The sequence below is a fragment of the Procambarus clarkii genome, unplaced genomic scaffold, assembly GCF_040958095.1.
Source record: "Procambarus clarkii isolate CNS0578487 unplaced genomic scaffold, FALCON_Pclarkii_2.0 HiC_scaffold_110, whole genome shotgun sequence".
NCBI lineage: Eukaryota > Metazoa > Arthropoda > Malacostraca > Decapoda > Cambaridae > Procambarus > Procambarus clarkii.
The window spans coordinates 2781953-2791260 of NW_027189143.1; the positions used below are offsets into that span (position 1 = coordinate 2781953).

The 9308-nt window shown below is 44.4% G+C and overlaps 1 non-coding gene across 1 annotated transcript; it reads right to left on the reverse strand.

The window, feature by feature from the left end:
* Window positions 1–2100: 2100 nt before the first annotated feature.
* LOC138360438 (5S ribosomal RNA) lies at window positions 2101–2219 on the reverse strand. The gene has a single exon (XR_011226387.1). It is a non-coding gene; the product is annotated as a 5S ribosomal RNA (ribosomal RNA).
* Window positions 2220–9308: the final 7089 nt, after the last annotated feature.

Below are 9308 nucleotides of genomic sequence, written 5' to 3' on the forward strand. Positions count from 1 at the left end.
ATATATATATATATATATATATATATATATATATATATAATATAATATAATATAATATATTATAATACTTGTGAACCAGAATATGTTTGAGCAGCAGCGATCGTGCCTGCCATTGGCCGAAGTGCAACAATTCAAATAATTTAAAGGGCCTGCTCGGGTATATAAGAGAGGCTGGGAGACTGGGGCCGGTGGTGGGTGATGGGTGATGAGTGATGGTGTGGTGTGGTATGGTGTTGTTAAGAGTTGATTTACGGCCAGCCAGCCAGCTGCAGCCAAGGCAGGGCAGGGCAGGGCAAGGCAAGGCAAGGCAAGGCAAGGCAAGGCAAGGCAAGGCAATAACAGGACAGGACAGGCAAGGCAAGGCAAGGCAAGGCAAGGCAAGCAGGCGGGCGGGCGGGCGGGCGGGCGGGCGGGCGGGCAGGCAGGCAGGCAGGCAGCCAGCCAGCCAGCCAGCCAGCCAGCCAGCCAGCCAGCCAGCCAGCCAGCCAGCCAGGCAGGCAGGCAGGCAGGCAGGCAGGCAGGCAGGCAGGCAGCCAGCCAGCCAGCCAGCCAGCCAGCCAGCCAGCCAGCCACTCCCACTTTGTATTTATATGCATTCAATTTATATTCAAACATTATATATGTTAAGGGCCTAGTTTTAGTGTTTATTTTAAAAATGACAAACATCGAGTCGTTTTACCAGTCCTTTAGCGTTAACGGTGATGCATTTTAAAACTGAACAGAAATCACCTTTTCTGGATATATCAAATATCGAATCCGCTTAATGTGCCTACAATTCAATCATTCAAAAAATACATAATTTACATCATGCCTTTTCATAGAACAGACAATAAGATTTGAGACAATAAGAACTTTACTTTTATAACTAAAGTTGCACAATTATACCAACTCTATGGTGGCTGGGTGGTAAGGTGTGTGGCTGGTATTTTGGAAGTCGCGAGTTCAAACGACCCAATGGGAATAATACTTTTTTTTTTTTGCCATACAATCTTCCTAATACTATTATGTAGGTTTGTGTGTGTGTTTTTTTATTCATTCTTTGGTTTGATAGATGACATACATATTGACTCCTTTTACCGGTCCTTAATTAGGCTCTGGGGAAGCAATGGTGGTGGTGGTGGTGGTGGTGCATTTAAAACTAAACCAAAAATCACCAGTTCTGGACGCGTCAAATATCATATCCGCTTAATGTGTCTACAACCTAATTACTTAAAACTACACTATTTAATTCATTCATATCATGTGCATATTGGTCATTATGCTCATACAACCGACATCAAAATTTATTTTCATTATTAGAATCATACATTTCATCAAGTAATACAGATACAAAGAGATTTTCTTTCTGAGAAGACCGTTAGTATTGGCTTGCAGGCAGGCAGGCAGGCAGGCAGGCATTTGAGGGTTATTATTTCGCCTGTTGATTGGGGGGAGGGTTGATGTGTTAGGGGGTTTTCGGTTAGATGTGGTGGTGGTGATTGGTGGTGATTGGTGGTGATTGGTGGTGATTGGTGGTGATTGGTGGTGGTGGTGGTGGTGGTAGTAGGTGGGAGTTGGGGGGGGGGGGGGGGGGGGGGGAGGGAAGGGGAGGGGAATGATGGTCTGTGGATTCGTTCTCCGTACCCTTTACATATAAGCAAAAATATGCCTTCTTGTGGGTATAGAAACATTAACACAAATTATATCAGTAACTGATATTGTAGCCTTTTAAACAGAAAAGATTTGTACATACAAATACTTTTTAATTATCATTTATTTGTGGAAATGGCATTTACGTCATTAAATTGATACCTCAGCATCAAGCTTGTGTCCTGCAGCAGTGGTCCAGTGGTAAAGTGTATATAAGTGATGCGTATTCTTGGAGTTGCGAGTTCAAACCCGGATTAAGCTATATATATATACAACATGTTTTGTTTTGGTTGTTTGTTTTTGTATAAAGCCTCACACAATATCTATATTAAGCGAGTTTGTTTTAAACATGACATACATATTAATTCATTTTACCAGGCCTTATTCCACACAACTCCGTGAATTTCCCGTGGAGCCAGCCATTCAAACAAAAACAAACGAAACAAAACAAAACAAAACAAAAAACATTATTGCCAACAGCATTTGGTGTTCCCAGGCGGTCACCCATCCAAGTACTAACCAAACCCAACGTTGCTTAACTTCGCTGATCGGACGAGAAGCGGTGTTCTCAACGTGGTATGGCCGTTGGCATGAGACTGCCTACACATTGTGGCTAATAACCAACTCTTTTAAGTCATCGCGGCAGGATACGGACCTGCTTGTGGTGTCTTAATGGTAATTGTATCCTAACATATTTTTGTCTCCTTGGCATGGATATTTAACATCGTTTATTCAGTCTTGGGTTTATGTTCTTTCGCCATTTACAGACATTTTACATCTACCTACTTCCTCAGCCTGCCCTGCCAATTTCTAATGAATTTGTGGATTTTCTTTTGTAATACAAACATGTGTGTGCTCATCTGCTCTTCAGTTTTTATGATATTTGTCTCATCTGTCCTGCTTTATGATACTTTTACAAAGAACATGAACAAATGCTTCTATTTTAGAGAAGATATGGGATCCAGGTTTCGGAGCCGTAAAACCAACCGTCGTGATTGGTGGACGAGTTGCCAGGTTGCAGCTTCTGTACCGTGCCGGCACATAAATAGGTTCGGCTCAAGCGGCGGCAGCATCATTCCCCCGTGACTGTCTGAGCGTCTCTCATCACCTTGGTTATCTCATCATCATCATGGTAGAAGCAAAGCCTACCAAGAAGGCTGCGGCTGCTGCTGCTGTGGTGGCCACCACCAGGAAACCTCGCGTCCAGGTTGCTCACCCGAAAACTAGTCAAATGGTTCTAGCCGCGGTCGCAGCACTCAAAGACCGTAAGGGCTCGTCTCTACAAGCAATCAAGAAGTACGTTGTTGCCAACAACAAAGTCGAGGCTGCCAAGATCGCCATTTACATCCGAAGATTTCTCAAGAAAGCAGTGGCTGACGGCATTCTTGTTCAGACCAAGGGAAGTGGAGCTAGTGGATCATTCAAGCTGGCCGTAGCAGAGAAGAGGGCCGTTCTAACTCCCAAGAAAGCCACCACAACCAAGAAACCATCTACAGCAGCAAAGAAGGCCGTGGTAACTCCCAAGAAAGCCGCCACAAGCAACAAACCACCTACAGCCTTGAAAAAGAAGCAGCAGCAGCAGCAGCTTGTTGTTGGGAACAAAAAGCCCAAAATAAAGAGAGCTTCAAAATCTCCCAAACCACCCAAGGCAAAGAAAGCTGTCAAGAAAACAACAAAGGCAAAATAAACGACGACATGCAAGCAGCATGAATACACATGACAATAAACATCCAGGCCTCCCCCCTCAGTGGAGGGGCCTCATATGATTCCAAAAAGAGTTTAGTTTTGTAGACAAATAAATCATTACTTTTGGGGTAGATTTACTCTGTATATTATATATATATATATATATATATATATATATATATATATATATATATATATATATATATATATATATATATATATATATATATATATATTTATATATACACATGGGTGAGGTGATATGGTACCAAAGTTTTGGGTAAGGTGATTGACATTTACACAAGATAAAACACGAACCAATGGGAATAAAAACATAAGAATGGAAGTAACTGCAGAAGGCCTATTGGCCCATAACACAAGCACTTCCTCTTGATGCTTCTATATTGGGTTCGGAGTCTTGAAGCTATAATATATATATATATATATATATATATATATATATATATATATATATATATATATATATATATATATATATATATATATATATATGCACACAAAACTAAATAGTCTTGTTAGACAAATTGCCCCTATTAGAGGCAAGTTGACTAACAAGCCGAATGACTGCAATTGTTTTGAATTTGAGTTAAATCTAACATAGAAATGTAATCAAACCTAACCTAACCTATGCTAACCCAAGCTAAGCTAACCTAACCTAACCTAAGCTAACCCAAGCTAAGCTAACCTAACCTAACCTAACCTAACCTAACCTAACCTAAGCTAAGCTAACCTAACCTAAACCTAACCCAGCAATTCATGATCTTAATATAATACTGTTAATTGGATAAACCAATTTGGAAAGAAATGTTCGAAAATAACAAAATTAACTGTGCTTGTTAGGAAAATTGGGCCTTGCATACTTGTCCCAATAGTGTGGTTCTCGCTTTTAGGTACGACATAAACGTATACCTAAGTTGAGAGAGAAAAAAGATTCGCACTCAAACATGCATATCGATTGCCAGTCCTGAATTCTGGGTAGATATTCGTGTCCTCCCTTTTCATTTACCATCATTTGGATACTATCAAAACAGCTCTGAGAAGGATAAAATGAATAAAAACGGGTAGCTCACTCATGTAAAAAGGAAGAGTTGGGAAAGATCTCTCTCTTCTCTCTCTCTCTCTCTCTCTCTCTCTCTCTCGCCCCTCACCCCCCCCCCCCCCCCCACCAATGATCCTGCTCTGCTAGTATATAACGTAACAAACCTTCCCCCCCCCCCCCCCCCCCCTCCCTCCCCAATCAGAGTCCCTTTAAGCATGCGAGGATAAAAAATAGATTTCATAAGACCCAATGTGCTAGCTGATATCAAAACAATTTATGTTATCGTCTATTAAGCCCTTCAGTAAAAAAAGTATAGGGACCTAATTAGGTCCCGTTTTGAGGTGGTGGTGGGTGGAATCGATGGATAGCCAAGCTCTTATCCGCCGAATCCGTAGAGGGTACGACCCTGGCGCTTCAGAGCGTACACCACGTCCATAGCAGTGACGGTCTTCCTCTTGGCGTGTTCCGTGTAGGTTACAGCATCACGGATGAACGTTCTCGAGGAACACCTTCAGGACGCCACGGTCCTCTTCGTAGATGAGACCCGAAATACGCTTCACCGCCGCCACGACGAGCTAAGCGACGAATAGCGGGCTTGGTGATGCCCTGGATGTTGTCACGTAGCACCTTACGGATGAACGCTTGGCGCCACCCTTTCCGAGTCCCTTGCCTCCCTTGCCGCGTCCAGTCATGGTGTTGAAGTTGTGGTGATCGATTGACGAATGCCCGCACGATTTCCCGACTATATCCCATCAAGCGGACGTACTAGTAGCATTGCAACTCCTGCCTGCCCTTACTTTACGCTTGTGGTCGAGTAGACACGGCTTTCTCACAACGCTTTCAAAACTGCAGTTGCCTACTCGTCTGTTTCACGTCCCTGTGAAATGACTTTTGCACAAATCCAAAAAATAGAGCAAAATCAGCGATAATAGTGATTGAGGTGAGCCGCCTGTTGGCTGCAGCCAGAGGAAGGAGGGGAGGGGCAACGGGGTGACGTAGGCGAGTCGAGCAGCCAATGGCGCTCGAGCAAGCGCCTCGAGACGGCGTATATAAGCAAAAATTTTTCGGCGCCGGCCATCACAAACCACAGTTGTTCACCATGGCTCGCACCAAGCAGACTGCTCGCAAGTCCACGGGAGGCAAGGCTCCTCGTAAGCAGCTGGCCACCAAGGCAGCACGCAAGTCTGCTCCTGCCACAGGGGGTGTGAAGAAGCCTCACCGTTACAGGCCCGGAACGGTCGCCCTGCGTGAGATCCGTCGTTACCAGAAGAGCACCGAGTTGCTCATCAGGAAACTTCCCTTCCAGCGTCTGGTGCGCGAGATTGCCCAGGACTTCAAGACCGATCTTCGCTTCCAGTCGTCTGCCGTCATGGCTTTACAGGAGGCATCCGAGGCTTACCTGGTCGGTCTCTTCGAGGACACTAACCTCTGTGCCATCCACGCCAAGCGTGTCACCATCATGCCAAAGGACATTCAGCTTGCTCGCCGTATCCGTGGAGAGCGTGCATAAGCTAAATCGACCACCCTAGTATACACCAAACTCGGCCCTTCTCAGGGCCAAAATATCCTTCTAAGGAGATTTCAGACATTCCTAGCATCAGTCATATGAATTAACCTTCATCTACACATATAATAAATAAATAAATAAATAAACAAATACACTAATTTAGGTGTCATACATACACGTGATATCAATAAATCAAGTCATTTGTAGTACAACCTGTTCTCTTACAAACAAAACGCCGTCGCTTTTCGCTCTTATGCACTGTCAAGGATCACCCACCCCCCCCCCCCCCCCCCCCAAAATAAAAATTGTCATACTGTACTAGAAATAAAAGCAGCTTGTATAAGTGACATACTGTCCAGTCCTGTTTTATTCTGTTTTCGGTCCTCTGGCTTAATCTGTTAAGTTAGGAGATGACATTTTAAATTAACCGTTTTCTTGACATTTTCAAACCTAAGAGGGTGGCCTGCATAGTAATCCTAATGTGGAACATAACAATGAATCTCTAATCTCTAGAAAAAAAAAAAGATACCGAGTGCTTATATGTGTTGAGAGAGAGAGAGAGAGAGAGAGAGAGAGAGAGAGAGAGAGAGAGAGAGAGAGAGAGAGAGAGAGAGAGAGAGAGAGAGAGAGAGAGAGAGAGACACAGACAGACAGACAGACAGACAAGACAGAGACAGACAAGACAGAGACAGACAGACAGACAGACAGACAGAGACTGAGAGAGAGAAACACACACAGACAGTTTCATAAATATTCTCATTTTATAGCTATTTGCTTTCAGTGACAGAGGTTTTTGTTATAATAGTATTGGTGTCTAACACTCACAATCTCTTTAGAAATTAAAGTGTGGCTCCAATGGAGCCGAGTTTGTTGGTTTGAGGCCAAGCCACCACCACAGGGCAGTAAGTAAGCCGTTTACTTGGAGGAGGTGTACTTGGTGACGGCCTTAGTGCCCTCAGAGACGGCGTGCTTGGCCAGTTCTCCGGGCAACAGGAGCCTTACAGCCGTCTGGATCTCCCGACTGGTAATGGTGGAACGCTTGTTGTAGTGGGCCAGGCGAGAAGCCTCGGCGGCGATGCGCTCGAAGATGTCGTTCACGAACGAGTTCATGATCGACATGGCTTTGGAAGAGATACCAGTGTCGGGGTGGACCTGCTTCAGCACTTTGTAGATGTAGATGCTGTAGCTCTCCTTCCTCCTGCGCTTCTTTTTCTTATCGCCCTTGGCAATGGCCTTCTGGGCCTTTCCGGCCTTCTTGGCAGCCTTTCCAGATGCCTTGGGTGGCATGATGATGCTCGTGCTGGCTGGCGTTGCGATACAATAATGAACTTTTGCGCGAGGCGAGCTTTCCTTTTATATCCCGCTCGCGACTCAGCTCAGAGCGGGTCGCGTGGCGGAGCGCGCTGATTGGTCAGTGGCGGGCTCCCTTGATCCTGAGCGGGGTATATAACACGAAGCTCGATCTGCGGGGCGGCATAAAACACCACAAACCCACAACAGCAGCAGCAATGTCAGGACGCGGCAAGGGAGGCAAAGTGAAGGGCAAGTCAAAGTCTCGCTCCAGCAGGGCCGGACTTCAGTTCCCCGTGGGCAGAATTCACCGTCTGCTGCGTAAGGGCAACTACGCCGAACGCGTCGGTGCTGGCGCTCCTGTCTACCTGGCAGCCGTCATGGAATACCTCGCTGCCGAAGTTCTGGAGCTCGCCGGTAATGCCGCACGTGACAACAAGAAGACCCGTATCATCCCACGTCACTTGCAGTTGGCCATCCGCAACGACGAAGAACTCAACAAACTTCTGTCTGGCGTAACCATTGCACAGGGAGGTGTTCTTCCAAACATTCAGGCAGTTCTTTTGCCAAAGAAGACAGAGAAGAAGTAAGCACTTCTGCCACCCACCACGACAAATACCATAACCAGGCTCCATCCGGAGCCACACACACTTTAATAGAGAGATTCAAGTAGACAATCAACTTTCAAACATTAATAATAACATTTATATTGATTTCATTTGGAATGTGTACATAACAAACAAACAAAACAAAATTATAGGGGATATTCAGCATCACTTGGAATATTAACCAATCATATAAATCCAATATATATTTTATATTTTACTTTAAGCGAGGAATTCATATTATATTAATTTTTAATCATACAAATGAACAAAAGCAATTCTTCACTAGACGTAATGAATGAATAAATGATCAAGGTTTTAATGTGTTTCATGAATATATATATATATATATATATATATATATATATATATATATATATATATATATATATATATATATATATATATATATATATATATATATATATATAATATAATAATATAATATATTATAATACTTGTGAACCAGAATATGTTTGAGCAGCAGCGATCGTGCCTGCCATTGGCCGAAGTGCAACAATTCAAATAATTTAAAGGGCCTGCTCGGGTATATAAGAGAGGCTGGGAGACTGGGGCCGGTGGTGGGTGATGGGTGATGAGTGATGGTGTGGTGTGGTATGGTGTTGTTAAGAGTTGATTTACGGCCAGCCAGCCAGCTGCAGCCAAGGCAGGGCAGGGCAGGGCAAGGCAAGGCAAGGCAAGGCAAGGCAAGGCAAGGCAAGGCAATAACAGGACAGGACAGGCAAGGCAAGGCAAGGCAAGGCAAGGCAAGCAGGCGGCGGGCGGGCGGGCGGGCGGGCGGGCGGGCAGGCAGGCAGGCAGGCAGCCAGCCAGCCAGCCAGCCAGCCAGCCAGCCAGCCAGCCAGCCAGCCAGCCAGCCAGCCAGCCAGCCAGGCAGGCAGGCAGGCAGGCAGGCAGGCAGGCAGGCAGGCAGCCAGCCAGCCAGCCAGCCAGCCAGCCAGCCAGCCAGCCACTCCCACTTTGTATTTATATGCATTCAATTTATATTCAAACATTATATATGTTAAGGGCCTAGTTTTAGTGTTTATTTTAAAAATGACAAACATCGAGTCGTTTTACCAGTCCTTTAGCGTTAACGGTGATGCATTTTAAAACTGAACAGAAATCACCTTTTCTGGATATATCAAATATCGAATCCGCTTAATGTGCCTACAATTCAATCATTCAAAAAATACATAATTTACATCATGCCTTTTCATAGAACAGACAATAAGATTTGAGACAATAAGAACTTTACTTTTATAACTAAAGTTGCACAATTATACCAACTCTATGGTGGCTGGGTGGTAAGGTGTGTGGCTGGTATTTTGGAAGTCGCGAGTTCAAACGACCCAATGGGAATAATACTTTTTTTTTTTTGCCATACAATCTTCCTAATACTATTATGTAGGTTTGTGTGTGTGTTTTTTTATTCATTCTTTGGTTTTATAGATGACATACATATTGACTCCTTTTACCGGTCCTTAATTAGGCTCTGGGGAAGCAATGGTGGTGGTGGTGGTGGTGGTGC